Consider the following 15,183-nt stretch of genomic DNA (forward strand, 5'->3'; position numbering starts at 1 on the left):
CAGTACAGGCCAACTGGTTTTTTTATACGTCCCAAAGAGGACAGGCCAACTGGTTTTTCTAGATCCCAAACGAGACAGGCCAACTGGTTTTATAAGTCCCAAATGGAACAGGCCAACTGGTTTAATACGTCCGAAACAGGACAGGTCAACTGGTTTTATAAGTCCCAAAGGGACAGGCCAACTGGTTTTATACATCCCAAAAAGTACAGGCCAACTGGTTTTATTTGTTCGAAACAGGACAGGCCAACTGGTTTTATACATCCCAAAGGGACAGGTCAACTGGTTTTATTTGTCCGAAACAGGACAGGCCAACTGGTTTTATATGTCCGAAACAGGGCAGTCCAACTGGCTTTAAATGTCCCAAACAGGACAGGCCAACTGGTTTTATAGGTCCCAAACGGGACATGCCAACTGGCTTTATAAGTCCCAAACAGCACAGGCCCACTGGTTTTATATGTCCCAAAGGGACAGGCCCACTGCTTTTATACGTCCCGAACAGGACAGGTCAACTGGTTTTATCCTTCCCAAATGGAACAGACCTATTAGTTTTATAAGTCCCAAAGAGGCAGGGCCAACTGGTTTTATAGATCCCAAACGAGACAGGCCAACTGGTTTTATAAATCCAAAATGGGACAGGCCAACTGGTTTTATATGTTCGTATGGGGACAGCCCAACTGGTTTTATACATCCCAAATGGGACAGGCCAACTGGTTTTATACATCCCAAAAAGTACAGGCCAACTGGTTTTATACGTCCCAAAGGGACAGGCCAACTGGTTTTATACGCGCAGATGGACCAGGCCAACTGGTTTTATATGTCCGAAACAGGACAGGCCAACTGGCTTTATATGTCCGAAACAGGACAGGCCAACTGGTTTTATATGTCCGAAACAGGACAGGCCAACTGGCTTTATATGTCCGAAACAGGACAGGCCAACTGGTTTTATATGTCCCAAACGGACAGGCCCACTGGTTTTATACGTCCCGAACAGGACAGGTCAACTGGTTTTATCCTTCCCAAATGGAAAAGACCTACTAGTTTTATAAGTCCCAAAGAGGACAGGCCAACTGGTTTTATAAATCCCAAACGAGACAGGCCAACTGGTTTTATAAATCCAAAATGGGACAGGCCAACTGGTGTTATATGTTCGATTGGGGACAGCCCAACTGGTTTTATGTGTCCCAAAGGCACAGGCAAACTGGTTTTATTTGTCCGAAACAGGACAGGCCAACTGGTTTTATAAGTCCCAAATGGGACAGGCCAACTGGTTTTATGCATCCCAAATGAGACAGGCCAACTGGTTTTATATGTTCCAATGGGGACAGCCCAACTGGTTTTATACATCCCAAATGGGACAGGCCAACTGGTTTTATACATCCCAAAGAGTACAGGCCAACTGGTTTTATACGTCCCAAAGGGACAGGCCAACTGGTTTTATACGCGCAGATGGACCAGGCCAACTGGTTTTATATGTCCGAAACAGGACAGGCCAACTGGTTTTATATGTCCGAAACAGGACAGGCCAACTGGCTTTATATGTCCGAAACAGGACAGGCCAACTGGTTTTATATGTCCCAAACGGACAGGCCCACTGGTTTTATACGTCCCGAACAGGACAGGTCAACTGGTTTTATCCTTCCCAAATGGAAAAGACCTACTAGTTTTATAAGTCCCAAAGAGGACAGGCCAACTGGTTTTATAAATCCCAAACGAGACAGGCCAACTGGTTTTATAAATCCAAAATGGGACAGGCCAACTGGTTTTATATGTTCGTATGGGGACAGCCCAACTGGTTTTATACATCCCAAATGGGACAGGCCAACTGGTTTTATACATCCCAAATGGGACAGGCCAACTGGTTTTATACATCCCAAAAAGTACAGGCCAACTGGTTTTATACGTCCCAAAAGGACAGGCCAACTTGTTTTATACGTCCCAACGAGACAGGCCAACTGGTTTTATACATCCCAAACAGTACAGGCCAACTGGTGTTATACGTCCCAAACAGCACAGGCCAACTGGCTTTATATGTCCGAAACAGGACAGGCCAACTGGTTTTATATGTTCGAATGGGGACAGCCCAACTGGTTTTATACATCCCAAATGGGACAGGCCAACTGGTTTTATACATCCCAAAAAGTACAGGCCAACGTGTTTTATACGTCCCAAAGGGACAGGCCCACTGGTTTTATACGTCCCAAACCGGACATGCCAACTGGTTTTATATGTTCGAATTGGGACAGCCCAACTGGTTTTATACATCCCAAATGGGACAGGCCAACTGGTTTTATACATCCCAAAAAGTACAGGCCAACTGGTTTTATACGTCCCAAAGGGACAGGCCAACTGGTTTTATACGTCCCAAACGAGACAGGCCCACTGGTTTTATACATCCCAAACAGTGCAGGCCAACTGGTTTAATACGTCCGAAACAGGACAGGTCAACTGGTTTCATAATTCCAAAACCGGAAAGGCCAACTTGTTTTATACATCCCAAAAGGACAGGTCAACTGGTTTTATATGTCCCAAAGGGACAGGCCAACTGGTTTTATACATCCCAAACCGGAAAGGCCAACTGGTTTTATTTGTCCGAAACAGGACAGGCCAACTGGTTTTATATGTCCGAAACAGGACAGGCCAACTGGCTTTATATGTCCGAAACAGGACAGGCCAACTGGTTATTTATGTCCCAAAGGGACAGGCCCACAGGTTTTATACGTCCCGAACAGGACAGGTCAACTGGTTTTATCCTTCCCAAATGGAACAGACCTACTAGTTTTATAAGTCCCACAGAGGACAGGCCAACTGGTTTTATAGATCCCAAACGAGACAGGCCAACTGGTTTTATAAATCCAAAATGGGATAGGCCAACTGGTTTTATATGTTCGAATGGGGACAGCCCAACTGGTTTTATACATCCCAAATGGGACAGGCCAACTGGTTTCATACATCCCAACCCGGACAGGCCAACTGGTTTTATATGTTCCAATGGGGACAGCCCAATTGGTTTTATATGTCCCAAAGGGACAGGCCAACTGGTTTTATATGTCCCAAACAGTACAGGCCAACTGGTTTTTTATACGTCCAAAATGGGACAGGCCAACTGGTTTTATACGTCCCAAACGGGAAATGCCAACTGGTTTTATAAGTCCCAAATGGGACAGGCCAACTGGTTTTATGCATCCCAAATGGAACAGGCCAACTGGTTTAATACGTCCAAAACCGGACAGGCCAACTTGTTTTATACATCCCAAAGGGACAGGTCAACTGGTTTTATATGTCCCAAAGGGACAGGCCAACTGGTTTTATACATCCCAAAGGGACAGGTCAACTGGTTTTATATGTCCCAAAGGGACAGGCCAACTGGTTTTATACATCCCAAACCGGAAAGGCCAACTGGTTTTATTTGTCCGAAACAGGACAGGCCAACTGGTTTTATATGTCCGAAACAGGACAGGCCAACTGTCTTTATATGTCCGAAACAGGACCAGGCCAACTGGTTTTATCCTTCCCAAATGGAAAAGACCTACTAGTTTTATAAGTCCCAAAGAGGACAGGCCAACTGGTTTTATAAATCCCAAACGAGACAGGCCAACTGGTTTTATATGTTCGATTGGGGACAGCCCAACTGGTTTTATACATCCCAAATGGGACAGGCCAACTGGTTTTATACATCCCAAAAAGTACAGGCCAACTGGTTTTATACGTCCCAAAGGGACAGGCCAACTGGTTTTATACGCGCAGATGGACCAGGCCAACTGGTTTTATATGTCCGAAACACGACAGGCCAACTGGCTTTATATGTCCGAAACAGGACAGGCCAACTGGTTTTATATGTCCCAAAGGGACAGGCCCACTGGTTTTATATGTCCCGAACAAGACATGTCAACTGGTTTTATCCTTCCCAAATGGAAAAAACCTACTAGTTTTATAAGTCCCAAAGAGGACAGGCCAACTGGTTTTATAAATCCCAAACGAGACAGGCCAACTGGTTTTATAAATCCAAAATGGGACAGGCCAACTGGTTTTATATGTTCGATTGGGGACAGCCCAACTGGTTTTATACATCCCAAATGGGACAGGCCAACTGGTTTTATACATCCCAAAAAGTACAGGCCAACTGGTTTTATACGTCCCAAAGGGACAGGCCAACTGGTTTTATACGCGCAGATGGACCAGGCCAACTGGTTTTATATGTCCGAAACACGACAGGCCAACTGGCTTTATATGTCCGAAACAGGACAGGCCAACTGGTTTTATATGTCCCAAAGGGACAGGCCCACTGGTTTCATATGTCCCGAACAAGACATGTCAACTGGTTTTATCCTTCCCAAATGGAAAAGACCTACTAGTTTTATAAGTCCCAAAGAGGACAGGCCAACTGGTTTTATACGCGCAGATGGACCAGGCCAACTGGTTTTATATGTCCGAAACAGGACAGTCCAACTGGCTTTATATGTCCGAAACAGGACAGGCCAACTGGTTTTATATGTCCCAAAGGGACAGGCCCACTGGTTTTATATGTCCCGAACAGGACAGGTCAACTGGTTTTATCCTTCCCAAATGGAAAAGACCTACTAGTTTTATAAGTCCCAAAGAGGACAGGCCAACTGGTTTTATATGTCCCAAAGGGACAGGCCCACTGGTTTTATACGTCCCGAACAGGACAGGTCAACTGGTTTTATCCTTCCCAAATGGAAAAGACCTACTAGTTTTATAAGTCCCAAAGAGGACAGGCCAACTGGTTTTATAAATCCCAAACGAGACAGGCCAACTGGTTTTATAAATCCAAAATGGGACAGGCCAACTGGTTTTATATGTTCGATTGGGGACAGCCCAACTGGTTTTATACATCCCAAATGGGACAGGCCAACTGGTTTTATACATCCCAAAAAGTACAGGCCAACTGGTTTTATACGTCCCAAAGGGACAGGCCAACTGGTTTTATACGCGCAGATGGACCAGGCCAACTGGTTTTATGCATCACCAGCAGGACAGGCCAACTGGTTTTATAAGTCGCAAATGGGACAGGAAAACTGGTTGTATACGTCCCAAATGGAACAGGCAAACTGGTATTATACATCCCAAACAGGACAGGTCAACTGGTTTTATAAGTTAAAAAAACCGGATGGGCCAACTGGTTTTATACGTCCCAAAGGGACAGGTCAACTGTTTTGATACATCCCAACGGGACAGGCCCACTGGTTTTATACGTCCCAAAGGCACAGGCAAACTGGTTTTATTTGTCCGTAAAAGGACAGGCCAACTGGTTTTATAAGTCCCAAATGGGACAGGCCAACTGGTTTTATGCATCCCAAATGAGACAGGCCAACTGGTTTTCTATGTTCCAATGGGGACAGGCCAACTGGTTTTATACATCCCAAAAAGTACAGGCCAACTGGTTTTATACGTCCCAAAGGGACAGGCCAACTGGTTTTATACGCGCAGATGGACCAGGCCAACTGGTTTTATATGTCCGAAACAGGACAGGCCAATTGGCTTTATATGTCCGAAACAGGACAGGCCAACTGGTTTTATATGTCCCAAACGGACAGGCCCACTGGTTTTATACGTCCCGAACAGGACAGGTCAACTGGTTTTATCCTTCCCAAATGGAAAAGACCTACTAGTTTTATAAGTCCCAAAGAGGACAGGCCAACTGGTTTTATAAATCCCAAACGAGACAGGCCAACTGGTTTTATAAATCCAAAATGGGACAGGCCAACTGGTTTTATACGTCCCGAACAGGACAGGTCAACTGGTTTTATTCTTCCCAAATGGAAAAGACCTACTAGTTTTATAAGTCCCAAAGAGGACAGGCCAACTGGTTTTATAAATCCCAAACGAGACAGGCCAACTGGTTTTATAAATCCAAAATGGGACAGGCCAAATGGTTTTATATGTTCGATTGGGGACAGCCCAACTGGTTTTATACATCCCAAATGGGACAGGCCAACTGGTTTTATACGTCCCAAAGGGACAGGCCAACTGGTTTTATACGCGCAGATGGACCAGGCCAACTGGTTTTATGCATCACCAGCAGGACAGGCCAACTGGTTTTATAAGTCGCAAATGGGACAGGAAAACTGGTTGTATACGTCCCAAATGGAACAGGCCCACTGGTATTATACATCCCAAACAGGACAGGTCAACTGGTTTTATAAGTTAAAAAAACCGGATGGGCCAACTGGTTTTATACGTCCCAAAGGGACAGGTCAACTGTTTTGATACATCCCAACGGGAAAGGCCCACTGGTTTTATACGTCCCAAAGGCACAGGCAAACTGGTTTTATTTGTCCGAAACAGGACAGGCCAACTGGTTTTATATGTCCGAAACAGGACAGGCCAACTGGCTTTATATGTCCGAAACAGGACAGGCCCACTGGTTTTATGCATCCCAAATGGAACAGACCTACTAATTTTAAAAGTCCCGAACAGGACAGGCCAACTGGTTTTATGCATCCCAAATGAGACAGGCCAACTGGTTTTATATGTTCCAATGGGGACAGCCCAACTGGTTTTATACATCCCAAATGGGACAGGCCAACTGGTTTTATACATCCCAAAGAGTACAGGCCAACTGGTTTTATACGTCCCAAAGGGACAGGCCAACTGGTTTTATACGCGCAGATGGACCAGGCCAACTGGTTTTATATGTCCGAAACAGGACAGGCCAACTGGCTTTATATGTCCGAAACAGGACAGGCCAACTGGTTTTATATGTCCCAAACGGACAGGCCCACTGGTTTTATACGTCCCGAACAGGACAGGTCAACTGGTTTTATCCTTCCCAAATGGAAAAGACCTACTAGTTTTATAAGTCCCAAAGAGGACAGGCCAACTGGTTTTATAAATCCCAAACGAGACAGGCCAACTGGTTTTATAAATCCAAAATGGGACAGGCCAACTGGTTTTATATGTTCGTATGGGGACAGCCCAACTGGTTTTATACATCCCAAATGGGACAGGCCAACTGGTTTTATACATCCCAAAAAGTACAGGCCAACTGGTTTTATACGTCCCAAAAGGACAGGCCAACTTGTTTTATACGTCCCAACGAGACAGGCCAACTGGTTTTATACATCCCAAACAGTACAGGCCAACTGGTGTTATACGTCCCAAACAGCACAGGCCAACTGGCTTTATATGTCCGAAACAGGACAGGCCAACTGGTTTTATATGTTCGAATGGGGACAGCCCAACTGGTTTTATACATCCCAAATGGGACAGGCCAACTGGTTTTATACATCCCAAAAAGTACAGGCCAACTTGTTTTATACGTCCCAAAGGGACAGGCCCACTGGTTTTATACGTCCCAAACCGGACATGCCAACTGGTTTTATATGTTCGAATTGGGACAGCCCAACTGGTTTTATACATCCCAAATGGGACAGGCCAACTGGTTTTATACATCCCAAAAAGTACAGGCCAACTGGTTTTATACGTCCCAAAGGGACAGGCCAACTGGTTTTATACGTCCCAAACGAGACAGGCCCACTGGTTTTATACATCCCAAACAGTACAGGCCAACTGGTTTAATACGTCCGAAACAGGACAGGTCAACTGGTTTCATAATTCCAAAACCGGAAAGGCCAACTTGTTTTATACATCCCAAATGGACAGGTCAACTGGTTTTATATGTCCCAAAGGGACAGGCCAACTGGTTTTATACATCCCAAACCGGAAAGGCCAACTGGTTTTATTTGTCCGAAACAGGACAGGCCAACTGGTTTTATATGTCCGAAACAGGACAGGCCAACTGGCTTTATATGTCCGAAACAGGACAGGCCAACTGGTTATTTATGTCCCAAAGGGACAGGCCCACTGGTTTTATACGTCCCGAACAGGACAGGTCAACTGGTTTTATCCTTCCCAAATGGAACAGACCTACTAGTTTTATAAGTCCCACAGAGGACAGGCCAACTGGTTTTATAGATCCCAAACGAGACAGGCCAACTGGTTTTATAAATCCAAAATGGGACAGGCCAACTGGTTTTATATGTTCGAATGGGGACAGCCCAACTGGTTTTATACATCCCAAATGGGACAGGCCAACTGGTTTCATACATCCCAACCCGGACAGGCCAACTGGTTTTATATGTTCCAATGGGGACAGCCCAATTGGTTTTATATGTCCCAAAGGGACAGGCCAACTGGTTTTATATGTCCCAAACAGTACAGGCCAACTGGTTTTTTATACGTCCAAAATGGGACAGGCCAACTGGTTTTATACGTCCCAAACGGGAAATGCCAACTGGCTTTATAAGTCCCAAACAGGACAGACCAACTGGTTTTATATGTCCGAAAAAGGACAGGCCAACTGGCTTTATATGTCCGAAACAGGACAGGCCAACTGGTTTTATATGTCCCAAACAGGACTGGCCAACTGGCTTTATATGTCCGAAACAGGACAGGCCAACTGGTTTTATCCTTCCCAAATGGAACAGGCCAACTGGTTTTATAAGTCCCAAACCGGACAGGCCAACTGGTTTTATACATCCCAAACCGGACAGGCCAACTGGTTTTATATGTTGCAATGGGGACTGCCCAACTGGTATTCAACGGACCAAATGGAACAGGCCAACTGGTTTTATAAGTCCCAAACCGGACAGGCCAACTGGTTTAATACATCCCAAACGGGAAAAGGCCAACTGGTTTTATAAGTCCCAACCCGGAAAGGCCAACTGGTTTTATATGTTCCAATGGGGACAGCCCAACTGGTTTTATATGTCCCAAAGGGACAGGCCAATTGGTTTTATATGTCCCAAACAGTACAGGCCAACTGGTTTTTTATACGTCCAAAATGGGACAGGCCAACTGGTTTTATACGTCCCAAACGGGACATGCCAACTGGCTTTATAAGTCCCAAACAGCACAGGCCAACTGGTTTTATACGTCCCAAATGGACAAGGCCAACTGATTTTAGGCATCTCAAATGGAACAGACCTACTAGTTTTATAAGTCCCAAAGAGGACAGGCCAACTGGTTTTATAGATCCCAAACGAGACAGGCCAACTGGTTTTATAGATCCCAAACGAGACAGGCCAACTGGTTTTATAAGTCCCAAATGGGACAGGCTACCTGGTTTTATGCATCCCAAATGGAATAGGCCAACTGGTTTAATACGTCCGAAACAGGACAGTTCAACTGGTTATATAAGTCCAAAACCGGACAGGCCAACTTGTTTTATACATCCCAAAGGGACAGGTCAACTGGTTTTATGTGTCCCAAAGGGACAGGCCAACTGGTTTTATACATCCCAAACAGTACAGGCCAACTGGTTTAATACGTCCGAAACAGGACAGGCCAACTGGTTTTATACGTCCCAAACAGCACAGGCCAACTGGCTTTATATGTCCGAAACAGGACAGGCCAACTGGTTTTATATGTTCGAATGGGGACAGCCCAACTGGTTTTATACATCCCAAAAAGTACAGGCCAACTGGTTTTATACGTCCCAAAGGGACAGGCCCACTGGTTTTATACGTCCCGAACAGGATAGGTCAACTGGTTTTATCCTTCCCAAACGGGAAAAGGCCAACTGGTTTTATAAGTCCCAAACCGGACAGGCCAACTGGTTTTATACATCCCAAACCGGACAGGCCAACTGGTTTTATATGTTCCAATGGGGACTGCCCAACTGGTATTCAACGGACCAAATGGAACAGGCCAACTGGTTTTATAAGTCCCAAACCGGACAGGCCAACTGGTTTAATACATCCCAAACGGGAAAAGGCCAACTGGTTTTATAAGTCCCAACCCGGAAAGGCCAACTGGTTTTATATGTTCCAATGGGGACAGCCCAACTGGTTTTATATGTCCCAAAGGGACAGGCCAATTGGTTTTATATGTCCCAAACAGTACAGGCCAACTGGTTTTTTATACGTCCAAAATGGGACAGGCCAACTGGTTTTATACGTCCCAAACGGGACATGCCAACTGGCTTTATAAGTCCGAAACAGCACAGGCCAACTGGTTTTATACGTCCCAAATGGACAAGGCCAACTGATTTTAGGCATCTCAAATGGAACAGACCTACTAGTTTTATAAGTCCCAAAGAGGACAGGCCAACTGGTTTTATAGATCCCAAACGAGACAGGCCAACTGGTTTTATAGATCCCAAACGAGACAGGCCAACTGGTTTTATAAGTCCCAAATGGGACAGGCTACCTGGTTTTATGCATCCCAAATGGAATAGGCCAACTGGGTTAATACGTCCGAAACAGGACAGTTCAACTGGTTATATAAGTCCCAAACAGGACAGGCCATCTGGTTTTATATGTCCGAAACAGGACAGGCCAACTGGCTTTATATGTCCGAAACAGGACAGGCTATCTGGTTTTATATGTCCGAAACAGGACAGGCCCACTGGTTTTATATGTCCCAAAGGGACAGGCCAACTGGTTTAATACGTCCCAAACAGGACTTCCCAACACATCGGACTCCGGGACTTGGCCCTAACCAGGATTGATTTTGAGAACGCCAGATCCCTTTTCATCCTGAGTGATTTCTTTAGTTCCAGCGCCCTGGAGTTCTCCTATGGGCCAGTTAGTCCAGCACACTGGCCGAGCTTTTGCCTCCCGACTGTTCTTATTTTAACTCCCGGCAGACATCTGGTCATGGAGGAGTGACAGCAGCAGTTTTTAAAACTGTTTTTAAATGTAAGCAGGGCCGTTTTATCTGCACTCTCCAGCTTTAAAGGGACTTTATTTGAAGTGGGTCCGTCCGACCGGGTCCTGTCATATACCGACCACCCAGATACAACAAGTGCCTTGTGAAAGAATTTTCTGATCTTCTAGCTGAACCAGTGAAAATGAAAAGCATTTAAACAGACAGGTTCCATGCCAGGAAGTTGGATCAGACAAAATACGTTACATTAAAATGTGTGTGTCCTTATCTGGCTGCCGGTAAGTTCGGTGTGGTGTGTGTGTGTAAGTTTGGTAGCCAAATATGATGCAGCGTCAACATTACTTCAGTTTTTACATCTCTAACTTTGGATTCTTTAAAAAGTACATTCATAGTTTAAAAAATGGTCCAACACAGAATAAAACTGAGTCATATTAACATGAACGACATGCCTCGTTGTCAACATAATAGCTGACTTTACAGTAAGGTGAGCAGACATTAAAATGACGATTTTACCATTCAGAGACAGTTTGTTGTAAACGTGCTTCTTCCACCATCATGGTGGATTCATTCTCTCTCAGGCTCAGAGTCGGGTTCAGACAGAAACGGTTTAATTCAGATAGCTGCTGCTGTCAGTAAGACAAGACTAAATGCAGGTCGCAGGTAAGTAACGGGGGAGGACGCAGGTAAGTGACGTAATGCTGTAGGCAAGTAGTGAGGTTGAGACGGCGGAGTCCCACTAGGCAAACGTAAACTATTCATTCATTCATTTATTAATGTGTGCGTTTTGCCAAATTAATCTGAAATTAATTTGAACATTCTCCTAAGTAGGTAAATAGTGTCCCTTTAAGGTGCATTCTGGAGCACAACGGGGAGGATTTGGCCAGCCTGACGGACTTCATAGATCAGTGTTTCGACAGAGTTGTCATGGGGAAGCCAAAGCAAACATCGACCCCAGCCGCATCATCTCAGGCTAAAAGACAGCGGAACGAGGATTCATCCGGAGCCATTTCGTCACTGGGGAACGACACGACCGATGTTCTTATTTCTATCGATAAAAAGCTCAGTAGTTTCGATGCGCGCCTGAGCCTGGTGGAGATTCTCCACAAAGAGTTTCAGGCCTTGCCGGAATCACTGGAATTCAGCCAGAAGCAAGTGGAAACACTGGCCACAGAAAACGCGGTCCTCAGAGAGTCGGTTAAATCCCTCACCGAGGGATTGACCAGAGTCTCCGAGGAGAACAAGAAGATGAAGGAAGCGGTGCTGGATCTGCAAGCCAGAAGCATGCGGGACAACTTGGTGTTTGCAGCGATTCCAGAACAAGCAGCTGAAGACCCCGAGACCACAGTTAAAAACTTCATCCAGACTCATCTAAAGCTCCCGGAAGAAACGGTGGGGAACATCGCCTTTCACCGAGTTCACCGTCTGGGCGGAAGGAAACCCGGAGACGGCCGGCCACGGCCCATCGTAGCCAAGTCTGTTAACTACAAACAAAAGGAGCAGGTGAAGAGTCAGGGTCGTGAACTTCGGGGCCTCCATTATGCAGTTAATGACCAGTTTCCAAGAGAGATCCTGGATCGGCGGAGAGTCCTGTTCCCCATCAGGAGGAAATCCATCGCCGAAGGAGCTCGCGCTGTCATCGCCGTGGATAAATTATTTATCAATGGACAGTTGTACCGCGACCCAAACATCACTCTGTGGCTCTACTGACTTGTTGGTATGTTCCTTAATAATCTTAAATCTTAAACAAGTTATGCCATATTTGTAATACTGTGGTTTCAAAATAATTATCAGTATTTTCTCCACCCGTCTCTGCTACACCGTTCTCGTCACGGATGTTTCTTTTACATTATTTTCTTCCTTTGGCACGGTCACTTTTTTCTCTTTTCACTTTTCTTTGTTTGAACCCTTTCACTTTTATCAGTAATGTCACCTACTTCTATATTTGTTTCATGGCGCACGCACAAGATTAAACATCGGACACAACGTTATGCATGATTCACACATACACTCACAGTTCAGTATGAGGAAAGCACACATAGAGACACTTAACGCGCAGATCCAGGTACCGCACACAGCTGACAGGCGCACAAGCAGCGGGTTACACACAGACACACGCTGTAGTAATATGCACATAACCTCCATCTCTGCTGGTTTATGGATACACTGAGGTTTGTAATATGCAGATAGTCTTCGTTTTTGTTGGTTTATGGATGCACTGAGGTTTGTCTCTTGGAATGTGCGTGGAGCTGGTACAAGAGAGAAGAGGTTAAAAATTCTTAATCGGATGCGTGAAATGAAGGCAGACATCGTTCTCCTGCAGGAGACTCATTTATCTAATTCAACAATAAATCTTTCAACGGACCAGTTTCCACATGTTTACTCAGCTTGCTATAATTCCAGACAAAAAGGAGTAGCCACTCTTATTAATAAAAGGTTCAAATTTGACATTGATCAAACAATCACAGATCCAGAAGGCAGATTTTTAATAGTTTCATTATCTATTCAAAATGTTAAGTTAACTATTGCAAATGTTTATGGCCCAAATGTTGATGACTCCTCCTTTTTTCACTCCCTCTTTACTTCGCTCTATGATCACTTAGATAACACAATCATTGTAGCAGGGGACTTAAATGTTATTCTAGACAAATACAGTTCATCAGGGAAGCATCGAGGTTGGAAATCAGCTGAAACGGTTAAACAGTACATGAAGGATTTTGGTCTTTGCGATGCATGGCGTTCTCATCACCCGACACTGAGAGAATACACTTTCTTCTTTTCAGTTCACCATACCTATTCTAGACTAGACTACTTCCTAATCAGCACTTCACTCATGAGTGACATATCAGAGATAAAGATCCATCCCATAATCATCAGTGATCATGCACCTGTATCATTAACCCTTAGAAGTAAAAACTGTAAGCCAGCCACTAGAAACTGGAGATTTAATACATAATTACTTACAGATTCTGAGTTTATCAGTTACTTTAAAAGAGAATGGTCCTCATATCTAGAAAACAATAACAGACCAGAAACTTCAGCGTGTGTTCTGTGGGAAGCAGGAAAAGCAGTAATGAGAGGGAAAATAATATCCTTCTCTTCCCATAAGAAAAAGAAGGAAACTTTGAGAACATCAGAATTAGAACTCAGAATTAAATCACTAGAGGAAGCTTACCATGTCTCCCCAGAAGAACACACACTGAATGGTATTAGAAAAGCCAAATTAGAACTTAATGAAATAATAGATAAAAGAACACAATTCATGGTGCAAAGACTTCGATTGGACAATTTTGAACATGGTAACAAATCTGGAAAGTTCCTGGCTAACCAACTAAAGGCAAATAAGGAGAAAACAACAATTTCCTCTATAAAAGATTCAGAAGGAAATATCAGCCATGATCCTGACATGATGAACAATACTTTCAAAGAATTTTACAAAGCATTATATTCATCACAGATAAATCCAACAGATGAGAATATTAACTAATTTCTTAGCAGCATCAATCTTCCTAAAATAAATCAGGAAAATAAAATGGCTCTAGATTCACCTATTTCAGTTCATGAGCTCCATGAAGCTCTCCATCGTATGCCAAATAATAAAGCACCGGGTCCAGATGGTTATCCAGCTGAATTCTACAAAGAATTCTGGACCACACTGGCTCCAACCTTTTACAGCATGGTATTAGAAATAAAGGAAAAGCAAAAAATACCCTCCAATATGAACTTGGCGAATATTTCAGTCCTATTAAAACCAGGAAAGGACCCTACACTCCCATCCAGTTATCGTCCAATTTCATTAATAAACGTAGATCTCAAAATAATCAGCAAAGCTCTAGCCAGAAGGATAGAGAAAATAACCCCTTCCATTATTCACCCTGATCAAACAGGCTTTATAAAAGGTAGACATTCCTACACTAACATGCGCAGATTAATTAACATAATAGATTATTCAACTCTACACAATCTGAAGTCCACAGTTATTTCTTTAGATGCAGAAAAAGCATTTGACCGTGTAAACTGGAAACTTTTATTTGCAACTTTAAAAGAATTTGGATTTGGGTAATCATTTATTGACTGGATAAAAATATTATACAACAACCCAAATGCATGTGTGAAGACTAATGACGAAACTTCTCCAAACTTCTGCTTCCAGAGAGGCACCAGACAGGGCTGCCCACTTTCTCCATCACTCTTTGCCATTTTTATCGAACCCCTGGCAGCTGCCATAAGACAAAACCCAGAAATCAAAGGAATTCAAGCTAAAAATATTGAACATAAAATTAGTCTTTACGCAGATGACGTTTTACTTTTCCTTCACAACTCACAAACAACACTTTCTCAAACAATCACACTAATTAATACATTCTCTTCAATATCAGACTCTTCTATTAACTGGTTAAAGACTACAGCAATGCCCATTAACTGTGACTTTAAAAACATATCTAACACCACTATACAGTCAGGAAATATTAGTTATTTAGGTATAATAATCTCTCCCAGACTAACCGAATTAATAAAGTTAAATCATGATCAGCTAATAAAAACAGTAGAGGATGA

This window comes from Telmatherina bonti (assembly GCF_933228915.1).
Source record: "Telmatherina bonti genome assembly, chromosome: 3".
Taxonomy (NCBI): Eukaryota; Metazoa; Chordata; class Actinopteri; order Atheriniformes; family Telmatherinidae; genus Telmatherina; species Telmatherina bonti.